At 38.1% G+C, this 17,707-nt stretch overlaps 1 pseudogene; it reads left to right on the top strand.

The window, feature by feature from the left end:
- The first annotated feature begins 5,321 nt into the window (after nt 1-5,321).
- Nucleotides 5,322-6,820, top strand: LOC149043580 (uncharacterized; annotated as a pseudogene).
- Nucleotides 6,821-17,707: the final 10,887 nt, after the last annotated feature.

The following is a 17,707-nucleotide window of genomic DNA, read 5'->3' as shown; positions in this document are numbered from 1 at the left end:
ACCGAGACGTGCCGTATCTGTATAGCATAAATAATATATAGATTTAGCCAAGCCTAAAAGTGGAGCTCAAATTTTTTTTCCCGCACGTCTCAAGGGCACAACGCCTTGCCCCAGCCGTGACTAGAACCCGGGTGGTCCGACTCGGAGCCCAGTGCATTGACCACTGGACTACTGAACAAAGCCGTGGCGTTGGCGTGCCCGTGGTACAGTTGACCACGCATGTTAAAAGTAGCACCTTGTACGGTCGTACGATCGTACATCCATAGCTCTGCGAGCTCTGCTATTACTACGCAAATTACTTATTGGAGATGATCCGCCATCAGAGTGAAATGACTCACTTCTCGCCATAAAACGTTATCATGATGGATAATGCAGCGGGATGCTGACTTGAACGATCTAATAATTGTGTTATTTACTTTATTAATACGGTACTTTATTATGCATTTCCACAAAATTCGCAGTCACTCATGATTTCAGGGCAATCTACTTCCCTTTGAATAGGCAATTTTACAGTTGTGTACTTGGTTACCAAGCCTTTGATTTGGAGTGAGGCTGAAGGTGACCTTGTTAACGTTGTGATAGAGATCAGTATCTAGTTAGCATGATAACAAAGTAATTTGCATTTGAAAAGGGGCAAGGGGTGTATCATAACAAGGTCAACCTTAGCCTCACTCCTGTTCAAAATGGACAATTGAACCCGTATTCTTGTTCTAGCACGCAAATATCCTGCATTAAGAGGCTGTCTCTCTTATTTTCACCCGGTCAATTTTGCGTCAAAAATAATTTTTCCTGAAACTCTTTCAACAGAAAGACTTTACCTAGGAAAGAACTAAATTAGATTTGGTTTGATTCGAAATAATTTTCTGACTGCATTAGGGGCCATAATTATTTTCCAGTCCGTAGGGACCGTCGCAACGTCTCGAAAATTGAAAATTAGGCATATTTTGTAGCATTGTAAAATATTTGATTCGCATAGTTAAGCCACAGAATTTATATCAGATTGCTGAAAAACCTTTCTAGTTTGCCAAGAAAGTTAGAATTTGCCTTCTCAATATATTTGAAAAGGCGAATTTTAGCATATTCTGACCACTAGAAATCGCCATCGGCCGATGGCCGTAAATAACCTTGATTTAGACGTTAAGTTTTGGGATTTGGGACCTGGTTGACGATTCTATCCTACACAGCCGTTAAGTTTAGACCTTTATAGGTAAAAATATGCAAAAACCCCTGTACGTTTTCGATTTTTCAAAAGTTATGACCGTTTGAATCAGCACATGTACGAGCATTCGCGATTTTTCCGCCTACACCAAAATCGAACCACTGGAGCAGATTTCGTCATAAATACAGCTTACCCGCTTTGCAGCCCGGCTTCATGGCTCACTTCAAAATTTTTCTAATAACCAAATTAGTGAAATCCATGATAACTTCAACAAATAGCTAGGTATTGCCTTCGAAAAGTAGGCGGCATCCATCGTGATTCGTGGTATCAAAACAAATGTCGGAATTGGCCACATTTCGCGGTGAATCACTCATTTAACATCGCTGCAGAGCTGAATATTTTCCAAAATCAGAATATAACCTCTCCATGTCTGGAAGCTGAGGGAGAAATGAAGGTTTTAGGCTTCTGAAGTGAAGAAATAATCGCTTAAATTTAGGTTCAGTTCGATGTTATACTGCTCTCACAAAGGTCCGCACAAAAGAGAAGACCGCTGATAGCTTGTGCCGTACGTTGTGCCGCATGGTTTTGTTTTGTATCCCAATGTAATATTTGGGGAGAAAATTTTTTGACGAAAAGAATAAATGCTTTTACCTGGAGTTTGATGTCATATAATTAATAAATCAATTTCAAATATCCTGAGCTTGCTTCTCTCGGTTCCGCGTCGATTGTGTCCACAGAACAGCAACCTGTCAATAGCCAGAGAAATCGGCCACCAACGTGTCAAAAACTTGACACATGCTTCGTATGAACAGATGTTATAAGTGTTGCTTTTGGTAAATTTTCAATCAATTTCATCAAAACATTTCACTGACTACTAGATATTATAATATAATACACTATAACAACGCCGTCAGAACTTGATATCGGAAGTAAAGGTAGTTTGTATCTGTAGAGCATATTCTACACTTTCAGCCACCGTATAAGACATTGTTTACATAAGTCTACTGAGAAACATATTGAAAATCACTAATCACGTCCGACAGTTTGTCTAATCACTAATCACGTCCGACAGTTTGTCTCTCAATTTTACAGGGATCTCAAAATGACTACAGATGGCTCTCAACAAAACCACTGCTGGTATCGAGTGTTCGATCTGTTCGTTAGATTCCAGTACACCACTCACTTCTCCCGTGGATACTTCGCCCCACTCGTCTCTACGAACAGGATGGGCCGTAAGCAAACCAAGGGGCAGCGTTAGATTTTCATAGAAGGTAAAAGAATACCTAACGGCACTGTTTACAAGTTGCAGTGGACATGCGAAATGCGAAAAATGAATCAAATGAACGTTTGTTCACTGGAGAACAATGGCTGACAGAGCGCCAAGTTCAGAGCTTTTTCTCCCGGCTAGCAGTAATGCGGCGAAAAGATCAGGGTGTGATCGGGATATCGCTGGATGAGGAGGAAGATATCCAATGCGTCCAGGAAAATTCCGAGAGACAAGATCTGGTAGACAAAGTTAACAAAGAGATCAAAGTCTCACATCCAATCTGCTACGATATAAATTTAAGCGATTATTTCTTCACTTCAGAAGCCTAAAACCTTCATTTCTCCCTCAGCTTCCAGACATGGAGAGTTTATATTCTGATTTAGGAAAAAATTCAGCTCTGCAGCGATGTTAAATGAGTGATTCACCGCGAAATGTGGCCAATTCCGACATTTGTTTTGATACCACGAATTACGATGGATGCCGCCTACTTTTCGAAGGCAATACCTAGCTATTTGTTGAAGTTATCATGGATTTCACTAATTTGGTTATTAGAAAAATTTTGAAGTGAGCCATGAAGCCGGGCTGCAAAGCGGGTAAGCTGTATTTATGACGAAATCTGCTCCAGTGGTTCGATTTTGGTGTAGGCGGAAAAATCGCGAATGCTCGTACATGTGCTGATTCAAACGGTCATAACTTTTGAAAAATCGAAAATGTACAGGGGTTTTTGCATATTTTTACCTATAAAGGTCTAAACTTAATGGCTGTGTAGGATAGAATTGTCAACCAGGTCCCAAATCCCAAAACTTAACGTCTAAATCAAGGTTATTTACGGCCATCGGCCGATGGCGATTTCTAGTGGTCAGAATATGCTAAAATTCGCCTTTTCAAATATATTGAGAAGGCAAATTCTAACTTTCTTGGCAAACTAGAAAGGTTTTTCAGCAATCTGATATAAATTCTGTGGCTTAACTATGCGAATCAAATATTTTACAATGCTACAAAATATGCCTAATTTTCAATTTTCGAGACGTTGCGACGGTCCCTACGGACTGGAAAATAATTATGGCCCCTAATGCAGTCAGAAAATTATTTCGAATCAAACCAAATCTAATTTAGTTCTTTCCTAGGTAAAGTCTTTCTGTTGAAAGAGTTTCAGGAAAAATTATTTTTGACGCAAAATTGACCGGGTGGAAATAAAAGAGACAGCCTCTTAAGAAGGAACTGGGAACTGATAACTCTTAACACGTTTGATAAGATATCTCACAAACCTCAACCGACAGTAACTTAATTTGAGCGTAAACATGGATATCCAGAGGTTTTAGCTGTACATCCTATTGTTTGTCGCTTATCTAGAAGAAACTTACGGCTCTGAAGGTCTGTAAGGCAGATTGCTAGAAGTTACACCTTTGTACTCTTTGAAATAGTTCGTAAGTGTGCGGTTGACGTCGGATGAAGAGGGTGCAACTAAGTAGGTGTAACCGTTTGTTAAAAAAATATATGTCAGAGTATATTTTCAAGTCAAACAAACCTTGCGATCAAACAATCATGTCGTGCCCGAAGTAAACTAAATTAACAACGAGATTTCTCGAAATTGTTTCAGAAGAACCGATACATTTCAGAGAGCTAAAGTTCTGTATGGACTAAAGAGAATCAATTTCTGAATAACTACGTTTATTAATATACTTTGTAAATCACTGAAATGGCCCTCAGTAATACTAAGATCTGCATTTTGTATCCTTCGTATTTCTTCACGCCAACCAGCTATTTTCATCTCCCATCATTTTGGCATTTCACTCCAGAAATGCTTTAAAGCCTTTTATTTCGAAATCAACATATTTCATCTGGCACAAAGAGTATTAGAAGATTCTTTTTTTATTCGAGTGGATAGCATTGTTCAAATACAAGATAATTTGTACTCTTTTGTGGAATGTAACTGCACCTTGAATGAAATGTTGACACAAATATATCTATTCCCAAGCTGGGCTGCTTCCTGATAAATTGGATTGCAGGGGCTAAGAATAAAAATAAAAGACTTATGATACTCTCAAATTATACTCGAACAAAGGCAAAGAGCGTTTAATTGCTAAATTGTCTGCACACCTACTGAGAGCAATTCAAGAGGAACTATTTGTAGAAGGTAAACATGATTGTCTCGAACTGATTTCGTGGAAGGGGTTTCTCCTTCATTACCACTGAAAGGAACTGTAGCATTCGCTTGCTAATCAAATAACACAAATTCCACAGACGATTCCCAACCAAAGATAACTGGACCTCGATTGTCTTGGACAATTAACGCGTAATACGGTGCCGATTGATACAGGTTCATAGACAGGCTTAGTTTGTTCCCTAAATACCCCACTAGCTCTCTCACTTTGTAAGGATCCTGTTCTTGATTTTCTTGATCATCTGTGAAATATAAATTCAACTAATTTACATTGATTCCTGATGAACTGATTTCGTGAAAGGGGTTTCCCCTCATTACTATTACAAGAAAAAATAACACTCTCTTGCTAATCAACTCACACAAATTCCACAGACGATTCCCAGCCAAAGACAATGGGCCCTCTATCAGTTTCTATAAAGCAGTTTCTAGCCTGGGGGGTTAAGGCTGTCCATAAGTTGCTTGGCAACTTTTGAGTAACTTTTCAGATTTGGAGCAACTTTTAGTCCTTCGAGCAACTTTTAGTCCTTCGAGCAACTTTTAGTCCTTCGAGCAACTTTTCAGATTTCGTGCAACTTTTTTTCTTTTTTGAATAACTTTCTTGCTTTTTTAAGGCAATTTGTGACTAAAATCCGCCCATTCAAGTTCTGATTTAAAGCATCAGTTGCTTGTATGCATGATTTTGCGTAAAATACATTTTGTAAACAAAAAACACTAGTGTTCTGCTCGTGGTAGCAGCCGAAGGTGGTCAGCGGATGTGCTGTAAAATTCAAAATGGCGGAGCCGAGTGATTATCCATGCTCGAGCTCGAGTGAAGATGATGAATATACAGATCCTTTAGAAGTAGCAGCTAGTGCTGGAGCTAGATTAAGTACTCCAGAAAAAGCCAGTATCTCTCGGAAAAGAAAAGTGCGGACTAATCCAGCCGAAAAGAAGAGAAATGTGCGTGGATCAATCGATCCAAATGTGTCCGCGTGGAATAGAGTGAACGAGTTTAAAGACCAGTGCCTAACCACAGTGTCGGGAAATCTAAGATGTGAAACTTGCAGAGAAAATTTTTCCAAAAAAAAAAAAAAGAAACACGTATCATCCATAAAGCACATCAAAGCGCTGGAGAATATTGAGAAAAGCAAGAAGAAAGATCCAAATATCAAGGATCTTCTTGCAAAAAAGGAACAAAAGGATCCACATTACTTGAAGACATTAGGCTTTATCGATATGAGCTTGTGGAAACTCTACTGAAGGCAGGTTTTCCCCTTTTAAAAGTCGACAGTTTGCGACCATTTCTTGAAAAATATTGTCATCGCTTGACATCTCGGAACCATCTAGCAGAATTCATTCCCATGATTCGTCAGAAAGAGATAGACTTTGTGAAATCCGAAATAGCTGCCAACAGTGCTTGTTCTGTGATCTTTGATGGGAACAACGGACTTGAAGAAGCGTTGGCAATTATCGTTCGCTTCATTCACAAACTGATTGGAATATACAGCAGAGGCTTCTCAAATTAGAAATTCTAGCCAAGAGCATGAATGCGGATGAGCTTGCTCAAAGGCTGATTCAGTGCCTGGCTGTGGAGTATGGAATGCAACCAAACCATCTTCTAGCAGCAATGAGAGATGATGCATCAATAAATGAAGCTGGATTGCATCAAGTCACGTTTTTCTTCCCCAATATTCTTAGTGTCATCTGTTACTCACACACAATCAATATTGTTGGGAAACACTTTGAATTTAGTGTCCTGTACCCATTTTCTAGGTGTTGGAACACCTTGTTTTCTCTCAGTCCAGCTTCTCGGCTGTTGTGGAGGACAAGAACTGGCACAGCAATGCAACTTCATTCCAAAACCAGATGGTGGAGCAAATGGGAAGTCCTCAATCAGGTCATGGAGTTTTTTGGGGATGTTGAGCCCTTCCTAAGAGAAAATGATAACCTGTCTCCAATTTTCCGTGCAAGCCTGTTGGAGATTTTTGATGATCCAGCTACTGCTAGAGACTTAGACATTGAGCTTGCTGCTATGATTGATGCGGGCAAGCCCTTTGTTCAAGCAACTTATTATCTTGAGGGGGATGGTCCCTTAGTATTCACTTGCTATGAGCGTTTGTCAGCATTAGCACATGCAATAGCCATTGAATCCTACTGAAACACTGAGGCCAAAGCTCGCCAACATGGAGGGAATATTAGCGCCATGCATCATTGCATACAGGGATTTCTATACATTTCTTGTAATGAATAATCAAATAAAGTAGCGTAAACAATGTAAAAATATGTTTACATCTCTTCTTTTTGCTTCAAAACTTTCTTCATTTTTCCTTCGACTTTGGCAACGGTCTCGTAGTTGAATGTCTGAGTAACTTCTTTAGTTGTCCATTGTATAACTTTCTGTAAAGATGCAATGACAAGGATAACTAGCTTCGCTAATTAGCCAGATCGCTTATTAGCTAGATCGCCGGTAATGACTGTGGAATACCTCGTTTGACAACGACAACAACAAAACATTTTCTGGATAGTTCTGAAAATTGAACTCTTTCTCAATACTCTTCTGAGATGTTTAAGCCCCTGAATATTAGGTTCATTTTCTCTTTTCCTTTTCAGTTGTTTTTGGTTTTTTTTGTTCAAGATTGTATTATTTCAGAACAAATTCAGACGAAAAAGAAAGAACAAATATTACAACCTTGAGGGAGATCGTGTGGCCAAGTGGTTAGCGCGCTCCACTCTAAACGGAATGAGACGATTCTTGGTCCATAAGCATTTCTTTTGCTTTAATTGTGTATGTCATAGGTCACAATAATGAGCATCTGAACCACTCTTCTTTTAGAGGTTTCTAGTTGCGCTCGATTTCCTCTCAAAGTATGCACTCCAGGTGTAACATGGAACCATAAGTTCCATGCAGTGATGGTATATAGGAAAGAAATAACTTTTGCTTTAATTGTGTGTCATAACCGAAAGCTGTTACAAATCTCCTTTCAAAACAACTAATTATAATCTGAAATAGTTAAAATTAAATTATTATCGCGAAAACAGTATGCATATACACGGAACGGTTCTTGTCGAAATTTAGTTGCAACTATCAATTTTTCATGAAATTACTCGGATTACTACAGTAACTTTTATGAAACCGTATAGAGGAGTTTCTATCATATTATCTAATTAGTGATACGCAAATCCTACTGAAGCAAGTTTCGATCTTACAGTTACCAAATTGGTAATAAAAGTTTCATGTTGTGAGAGAGATTATACTCTTGATTCTTTCTGGATGGCTTCATCTTCAGGAGGTAAGACGGCATCTGATCTTTTGACGGTGAGACTTGAAGGCAACCGGCTGCTTTTTCTACTGACGATCCTAGTAAATGCCGTATTTATCTTGGTACTCAGAAAAATGTACAGCCATGGGTTAACGGCACTGTTAGCGTGTCCAAGCCAAAAACACACAAAGCTGACAATCGGCTGTATATATAGGTAAGCCTTAGATGCGTAAATGATTTGCATCATGTGAACCACTTGTGGTGGAAGCCAACAAAGGGAAAAGGCACAGGTAACAATAATGAGCATCCAAATCACTCTTCTCTTGGAGGTTTCGAGTTGCGCTCGATTTCCTCTCAAAATATTCACTCCAGGTGCAACATGGAACCATAAATTCCGTGCAGTGATGGTATACAGGCAAGAAATAATGGCCAAGGGGATGAGATAGTTGACGACGAAAAGGAGGAGGTATATTCCTCGAAGAGCCCTATCTGGATCACCCAAGATGTAAACAGATAACATGCAATAGGAAGAATTATTGTAGTCCTCCACAGTTTGAATAACAAGGAAAATGGACATGGAGACCAGTGACCAAATCCAAATAAATGGAACGGTTAGTTTAGGCTTTCGAAACCAAAGATGGCGGCGGAGGGGATGAACGATGGCATAGTACCTGTCGATCGCCATGAACGTCAGGCAGAGGATGGATGCTGAAAAATTTACATAGATAGTGTATATAACACCTTTGCACGTGATTTTTCCAAATACTCACGGGATCATCCACACACCGTCTGTACATATAAAGGAAATCGACCATGGCATCACTACCAAGGTTACAAGCAAATCAGCGATGGCCATGTTGACGAATATGAAGCTTGTCAGTGATCTGACTTCAGGTTTCTTCCACACGATGTAGATGAGGAAACCATTCCCTGCAAACGCAACGAGCATCGTGATGGCGTAGAGGACTATGATAACAATCCACTCGGTTTCTGGTTTCATCTTCAGTTCCTGTTTTTTATGTTGCTAATGTTGAGAGGATAAAACTGTTAGTAATGAATGAATAATCAGTAAATGGAACACCCATGGCCCCCTAAAATCTTATTCGATACCAACCTGGGGTGTGGTGAGAGGAATCGATTGTGAATTCAAAGGAAAAAAACAATTTTTTTATTTTTTATTTTAAATTAAGTACACTTTGGTTGAGTCGATGATATTTCTGGACGTCACTGAAGCTGTAAACAGGAATAGAAATTCTGGAAACAGGAAAAGGAATGCAGCAGGACATTTTAATTTTCTCCGTAAATTACCTCAGTGAAAAAATCTAAGTATTGAAGTGATGGTTACGTATTTCTGCACAGAAGTATTAAGTATTCCCATCCTTAAAATATATAAATACTGGTCTTCGTTGTTGGTTTGCCTTTATGACGAAAGCGTTTCTAATTTGTCATCTTCTCATTTGTCGTTTTCCGTCCCGATGAATAAAGATAATTTTCAGAAATAATTTTTTATTATTATTATTTTCAAATTTTCTGCACGTTTCCTTCATTTGTTCGCATAATACTAATAACGAAAATTATCAGCAAGAAATGATAACAATAACATAATATTCGTTTTAAGTAATCTTTTTTTCTCAGTTTAATATCCGGTAGAATAAAAAATAACACCAAAGATAATGTATGATGTCCTATTGAAGACACCATTGGCGTATGTATATAACCATTTTTGATGGACTGTAATGTTATAAGAATTAGTTTGGAAACAGGAAATCAATATGCCTATATATTCGCCTTACAAAGTCAACTTGTTTCCTTCCAAATTATTGTGAGTTAAGAAGCTTTGAACGTCTCATGGCAACTCAACGTACCTGTGATAGAATGCACTGAAGTCCGTTTTCAGCAAATAGACTTGTAGCCTCTTAGTACTAAAGAAAGATTAAAAAAAGGGAAAAATTTGCATTTCAACCGCACTGATCCAAGCGTTTTTTCAGGTTGATCTAAAATAAGAAACACGGTGTACCTTTGGAGATCGATAAGGTTGCTTCCCCAGTCCAACGGTTTTAGAATTCAGTGGCCCGAGACTGATGAACCCTGATGAACTAAAGGGGCTATTCCTGATCACTTCTGTTTTTAACCATATCAAAGTGATTTGCTATAAATATTAATGCGGGTCTCGGTCGCATCTCTTCTTGACAGCCGGACAGGAATATCAGACATAAATGTTTGCATGTGGGAGTTCTCAAATGGATCTCAAATCCAGCATGCCTCATATTAATTTCCAAGACACGTACAACACGGGCTTACGTCTTCCTCTTTAAAGAGCAAAAAAAAAAACTACTCAGAGCTCAATCAAGAGGTCAAACTTTTAAACACCGTCTAGAAGCTATTTTTCTTCGAAGCAAGCCGTATATGATCGATGTGTGTTTGGTTATATAGAGGCTTGGTTTTTTTTTTATGAATGTTACCCATAATTTATTGAATATAGGGATAATTATTCGTTTACCATCAAATTAGGACATGTCATATGTCATTCACAGTCTGTTCCTATAAATAATCCCATTTTTGCTTTAGATCTCCTCGTCGATTTTAATTCATAAACTTGAGTTTAAAAAAAAACAAACAAACAAGAAGGAAACCCTCTTTACGTGCGGAAATTCAAGATTAACTCAAAAAGAAGATTTTGTACTTTCTCGCGAGTCTTAAGGCAGGTGCTCCGTATTTTAAAATTCATTTTAGTGAGTAATTAGCCAAGTGGTCTCACGAACAGTGTGACGAACCAAAGAGAAAGTTACCTTCGGTGGAATGAACAATTCTAATGTAATCCAGGAAAGTGAAGGAAATCTGGAGAAATTGCGAAATTATGTTCTATGTCGGTTTGTTCTTGATCATGAACAGCTGTGAATCAATGACAGACCTTCAGTGGGCTCTATTAGTTCGACAAAAATAATGCACTGGGCAAATAACACGCAATTAAGTTTAATAAAAAAAATTATAATTTAACTTTAAGTCAATGGCGTCTTGGAACGCAAGGCTTTGCTATTTAGAATTCTACGATGGTTGACCTAACAATGCACAGAAAGTGGAGACAAATTCCTTATAAAATTGTTTCCTTACAATGTGTTTTCATAGCCTGAATCATGGGAAAGCACACGTCACATTTCGGATCACTTTAATGTCAAAATTCCTTTATGGAATTGTCGCCTTCTGGTTAATTTTATTTTTACCTCATAGCCCTCCTATTGAAGTTTAGTTGCATGCAAATGATCCCACATATTTTTGACAGATCCATGACAATGAAATAATGAGACGATTCTGGAATGCGCGCTGTCATACTAGCGGACGATGAATTAACTTTATTTTCAGAAGAATGTATTCTTGAAGCGAAGGAACCACAGGAATAAAGTCCACGCCAGAACCAAAACTGTAAATTCATACAGAGTTTTATTTGCGCCATATTTAGTTTTATTAATGGCAATCCGACATTGATTTGCCGAGTTTGTCTTTCGATTTAACGCGGTATTTGAACGCCCCTCAAGATAGTGCCTGAGTAAATACTTGTTTAATAGTGCACAAACGAAAAGCTCTCTCTCATGAATTAATTGATATAGTTTCCAATCGTTGTTTCCTTAATTTGACTTCAAGAATCTGTAGTCAACTTTGGCCTTTATGTTTAAAGGTGCAGTTTCTACATTTCCCCAAGAGTCTCTATCAGCCTGACTGTTAATGAAATAGTTCAACTAATGTTTGATGGATGGTGCATTGAAGGGGATAGGAATAGCGCTTTGACGCGGCGCTTTGCAGCTTTACATTTCCTGAACTAATTCAATTCCTATTGATTCAAGTTAAGATCATGTCAAATTCATATCAAAAGAAGAAGCCAGAATAAAATTTTTCTGCGTGGCGCTATACAATAAATATAGGAAAATGCTTTTTTTTAAAAATTATCTTCAAAACCAGCTTCTGCGAGATAATTTGACGCTGAACAGCTAGGATCACCCAATTATTCATCTTCAGTTTTTTGGAATACAAAAACGTAGGGAAAGTTTTTTGTTTTTAGTTCAGGCGCAAAAGAGGAAACTTGGCGAAAACGAAAGCTAATTTAGTAAAAAAACAAAAAATTCTGTATGAACACTCTTTCGTTCAAATGCAAATTGACATAGGATCTTTAGCATTATAATCTATCTTACAAGAGACGTTAAATTTAAACAACATATTGCGCCAGTTTGGGCCTTCGCCGCTAATACTTGTATGGTTTAGTAAGTGTTGGAATAAACTTGGAACATAAGCACCAGCTCAGCTTAACCAAGGCGAAATATTGCAAGTCTCTGTAGTTAGAGCGACAGGTGAATCGTTTTCTTGAACGTAGCATTTGTATGATTGAGAAACCATTGCGGTATCAGGAAGTAGACCTCATAACAAGAAAATCCAGCTGTAAAACTAAACCATATTTCAACTATCGTCAGCGACATTTTCATTTCCACAAAAAAAAAATAAGCTCATGGTATGAAAATCATAAAAAGACTTACCTACGGCATATGAGGCTCCTGCTTGGTTCAAATTACATTAAACGAATGAGGCTTATATCACTTACCATCCACAACTGAATCAGGTTCAGTGTATTTTGGCATAGAGCCCTGTGGCTGCCTTGTTCTTTCAGTTTAAAATGCTAGCAAAAATGAGCACAGAGGGGAGAGGTTTAAGTTGTAAAAGTACTGTGTGATAGTCACTGGAGCTCGATAAATGAAATGTCGCTTATCTCATGTGACACGATGGCTGAGCAAACCAGAAATGAAAAAGACACATGTACAGGTATGGTTGAACCGTGCGACGAAAAGCGTCAAGCGACGATGCCCACGTAGATGATAATAAAACTGACCTAGACACCTCTCCGCGATCTGTGTACTTATTCGAGCAGAATACCCCTATTACTGTATAGTTAGTTCATTGGCAAGCTAGCGGAAGTTGTTGCAAAGGGGCTGCTCTGAGTCGCGGATTTTGTTCTTACTGTGCTATTGGAAACGAAACTCGAGTAGCTTCTGGCCATGGTAGAGACACCAGAAATAGGTTTAAAATAGCATAAAATTGTGGCCGTGCAGTGTTGAAATGACACAGGTTTATCAACACAGGTAACAAAACGACTCTCACCAAAACAGACAAAACCGCGCAAACCATGCACAGGGCTGTGATCTCTAGCCTTTTGGTCTTTAGCTGAGACGACAGACATTTGCTTTAAAAGACTTAAAAAGAAATTTCTTGAAAATAATGGACGGTGACTTACCCGCAGACTCTCTTGACAATAGACAACCAACAACAGTCCACCGTCGATCGTAGCAAAGATCATTCGTAATTTAGTCGCGACTTATAACTCATCCGGGATAGCATTTTTAAATTAAATCTCATTTATTGTTATTACACTCGATAATAAATTTCGTTTGTAAGCAAGTTAGCAGAGTGAAGTCTTCCTTCGATCACTTGACAAAACGAATTGGTTTTACTGATGTGCTCGTCGGTTTGAGAAGTAAAACGTATCGTTCGATGACGAACACACTGGTTCAAAGCTGTCACTCTACACTATCATCAAACCAAATCATCTACCAGCGCCGCTTAAATAAAATAATGGGAGCATCTACACAATACAGGGCCAATCTTGATGGTAAATTTAAAGTCGACCTCGCCCTACGGACACCTCACCATTGCGGCGAGAGTCCCCGTGAAACGCATCAAGAAATGACTGAATTAAACTCCCGTTTTTACTACGGGCTCAGGCTATTACTGAAATGCGGACACTTTCATGCCACCCAGCGAAACATGTTGGCACTTGTCTTTTCTCTCGCCATAGCGGATACCTAAGTATTTCGTCCAAAATCCTGACTCATATCATACAATGCGACATTACGATAAATGAAAATACAGAAACCATTCTTCCATTGGTTGGGAACATGAGAATTTCCTGCTTGCGGCCGAATCTTTATCCGGTTTGTGAGGCCACGTTAGAAACTTCATGTTTGCGTAGTTATATATTATTTCATATGTTTATATACCAAATAACTTATTATCTCTCGTGCCCCGCTCAGTTACCAATTCTCGCTATCACGGACACAAAATCTGCCCCTGAGGTTGTCCGCAATAACGGGAGTCGAGTGTATCTAGCTTGTTTGGCTCGGCAGTGGGTAAAAGAACGAGGAATAATGAACATACGCGTCAATTCTTTGGTGGTTTTAATAGTGGCGCGTTTGACTCGGCAGAGGATGAAAGAACGAGGAATAATGGATGTGCGTGTTTAGTCTTAGGTCTATATATGTGGTGGCTGGGTTGGCATAGCAGTGGATGAAAGAACGAGGAATAGTCAATTCACGTGCAATCTTAGGTCTATATAGCAACGAATTTATGTCTAGAAATTGCCGGTACGGTTGAACCGTCCGAAGGAAAAGCGCTCGCATCAAGCGACGATCAAAGTGCTTGTATCAAACGACGAGGCTTACGTGATCAATTTTTAACTCAGCTATATTAGGAGGGTTAAAAGTCCTTAAAAGGATTACAACTCTGATGTGCATCAGTTTGGAAAAACAAAAATTGTATTTATGTCCGTAATGACGACTCTTCTGGTTTTTCCGAACAAAGGAAAAGCATAGAGTCGGAATTTATTCAGAGAGGTCATCCCACTTTTTTCACACTTTACATCCCCATGTTATTAACCTTTTCGCGTCATGCATCATTAATAAATGCATTTGATCCAAAATTCCCCTATATTTAAAGTTTATCTGTAGATTAATAAATTGCAAGTGTCCACGAAGTCTCGCTTTCAAGTGCTTGAATTCTTCAGAGGCCAAATCACTTCTCTCCGAACAAAAAAAAACCCAAAGTTAGTTACCCATAGAGAAAATAACATTTCATAGTTCGAAGGTCATAGAGGTTTGGTGAGTAGAGAAACTGTGATCAGACACAATGCATGTTTCTTACTTTTCATGCTAAAAAAAAGATTAAAACAGATTAATTCATTTTATTATCACGACTTTCAGACGCTTCAAGCTGATAATAATTAATAAAACCATCAAAATTAACAGGTTTCAAATGGTAATTTTTATATGGAGAGGTTGTACGTGATGTAACTAACTCTAGAGATTCCGCAAGCCAACCTCTTAAAGTGTGACCGAACACCCGACCGATTTCGGATACTTACAAAATTATTCCCTGCTCTGAAAGCTTGATTGGTAATACCTATGAACTTCCTCACGCTTCTCAACTTCAGATAGAGAAATAACGAAACAAGTCAGACAAGTCGGGGTATTTTCCTGCATTATCATCAACTGACTCGGGATTTTTATCAAAATCTTTCAAAATCATTCATTTATCGTACTCTTTTTGATTTAGAGAAAATTCACTTAACTTATCCATCATCTAGCATTTCCGTAATAATTACTAGAAACACCTGAAATTTGAAATTTTTTGCTAAAACATTTACCTCCTTTTCGACCAGTTTCGTAAAGCCAGCGTGGCGATCTTTTCCTAGAGGGCATGGGTACAAAAGAAAACATAAATGCGAGAAAGACTTCTATGTCTGACTGCTTTTTCTGTTAAGTTATACACCTGATAAACACTCGCTATACTGACTCCGCCATAACTTTGTATAACAAGATGAATCACACTTATTTTGATTAGTATTTACTAATATTCAATTTTAGGAGAGACTCCTCGTTGGCGTCCAGATTATCAATATTTAAGCAAATGAATGTTGCCGTGGGTCTCTTCAGTAATAACTCACATCAGTGTTACACTAGGCTGTGCTTCGTATGGCACGTTTTTGTTCTTACAACTTTCGTCTCCTCCACGAAGATGTGGAACTTGAAATTACGAATTGCTGTTGTTGGCACTGACTATCAAATTATAACGTCTAATAACATCTGCTTCGGACGCATAAATCAGTCAAAAACGTTTCTGGAAAAAGATTTAAGCTATTTTTCACAAAGGCGGGGCCAAAGAAATATTATAATATTATACCCAGGTGAGGATTCGAATCTTAGTTCTTCAAGTTTTTCCTTTTTTTTTTTTTTTTTTCAGTGCAATCAAAAGAGCGAAAAGTCGACTGTATGCAGTACGGAACCAATCCTACTGTCCTCTTCTCTTGAAACCTGGTTTGTCATCTAACGGCAGTGATGGCAAATGACGAAAATTAATACCATGAGAAAGAAAAATAAATATTTCCAAATAAAAACATCTTCTGCCTTAAACAATCTTCCGATTCGAGACACTTTCGACGCGCTGATGAGGCAACATTGACAGGATAGTTCTAATTATCACACACATACGATCCTAAATAAATAGGTGAAAATTACCAATATCAAATGTGTCTTCCACTCATAATGTTGTCGCAAACCTGTATTTAATTTCTCTTGCACTTTTTAAATGTTTCTTGCTTCAAGGAGAGAGGCCGTCCAGTGAATCCACGATGCGTGAAGATTCAAGCATGGAGCTTGCTGCGTAAAATTCAACCAATTCACAATTGGTTCATATGTCAGCGTGCGTTCATCGAGATATGAAGCATGCGGGAAGTTTGGAGAGCACGAAAGATGCATAAGAGTTGCTCGAGGCATAGCCGAGAACCAATTCTTTTACAACATTTTCAACCCGAAAGAAAAATTTTTTCTCAGGGGATGTGTTTGCTGACGTCATGAGCGTGTACAATAGGGATATGAAGTACGCTCGCACAATTGAATTTGATTAGACAAATTTACTAGCCATGTTATAAAACACCTTGATGACATCTTTCTTTCAAATTTTTACAGTTTTAATTTCGAATTACGTCAATTCAAATTGTTTCATTTTTAATCTTTTTTCCTATTTTGTTTTGATTGCGTGGTAGCATACCGTACCTTTTTTTTTTATACAAATTACTGAAAATATGTTTACTTTTTCACATGCTACAATTTTTGCGCTCAGAATACCTGCGCCATCACTGTGGATATTTTTAAAAGACTTATCAGTTTTCAAAATAACTGAAAAATGTTCAATTTATTATTATTTTTTATTTCGTATGTATTGCGTGCTAACACGGTTTTCGTTAAGACTTTCGTGTGATCAGAATTTTGGAAAATATGTTTGCATGGTTAATTTATAGTTACAGCGGGTTACAGTGGGTGTCTTATGTAGCTTTTCCGATCTGTCTTTTCGAATCCAACTGGTGAAACTCCCACATCTTGTCTTCTCATTCATTTATAATATTTACAGTCCTGGATCTTAAATCTCCAATTCCCTCGCCAAATGAATCCCGAATGTAAACATTTCGTTATTTTCACTAACCCAAAACGTATTTCAAATTTTTAATCTAAGATGGCCTTCGATGGTTATTTTACAAGTTCCATTTAGGAAGACATCCCAGTTTAGATTCAAACGTGATTCTGGAGACTACACCTGATTTAGGGTAGTATTTAAATGCAAGCAGAACATGACTAATGCTGATCACAAAATAGAATAATAAAAGTCTCTTCCTTATAAAAAAAGTAAAGTAAAAGACTTCCTTAAAATTTCCATTTTAGACGGATAACGCTTTCCGGGCGTAAACAAGAAATGAGGAAACCCAAACTAAATCAATATTTTGTGAAGTCGAACGCCAAAACACATATTGACAATGATTGGTTATCACCGGATTATATCTTCCGCCTACAGCCTGGGTGAACGTGTCTGACATATGAAAACCTCTGCTGCCCTAAATGGAGACCAGACAGTTCTAGTTGATGATGAACAAATTGTTATTTTTAGGTAGTGGTGTAGTACATTATGGCGCATCAAATCTAGATAGTAGAAGAACACCGCTCTTCTGACGTTAGGTTATTACTTCAAGTGCATCCATAACTCAATATACGCACAACTAAAAGCATGAGCAA

The sequence above is a fragment of the Pocillopora damicornis genome, chromosome 6 (assembly GCF_964200805.1).
Source record: "Pocillopora damicornis chromosome 6, jaPocDami1.2, whole genome shotgun sequence".
In the NCBI taxonomy this organism is placed as follows: Eukaryota; Metazoa; Cnidaria; class Anthozoa; order Scleractinia; family Pocilloporidae; genus Pocillopora; species Pocillopora damicornis.
Note: the sequence above shows the minus strand (reverse complement) of the source record. Positions and strands in the feature narration are given on the sequence as shown.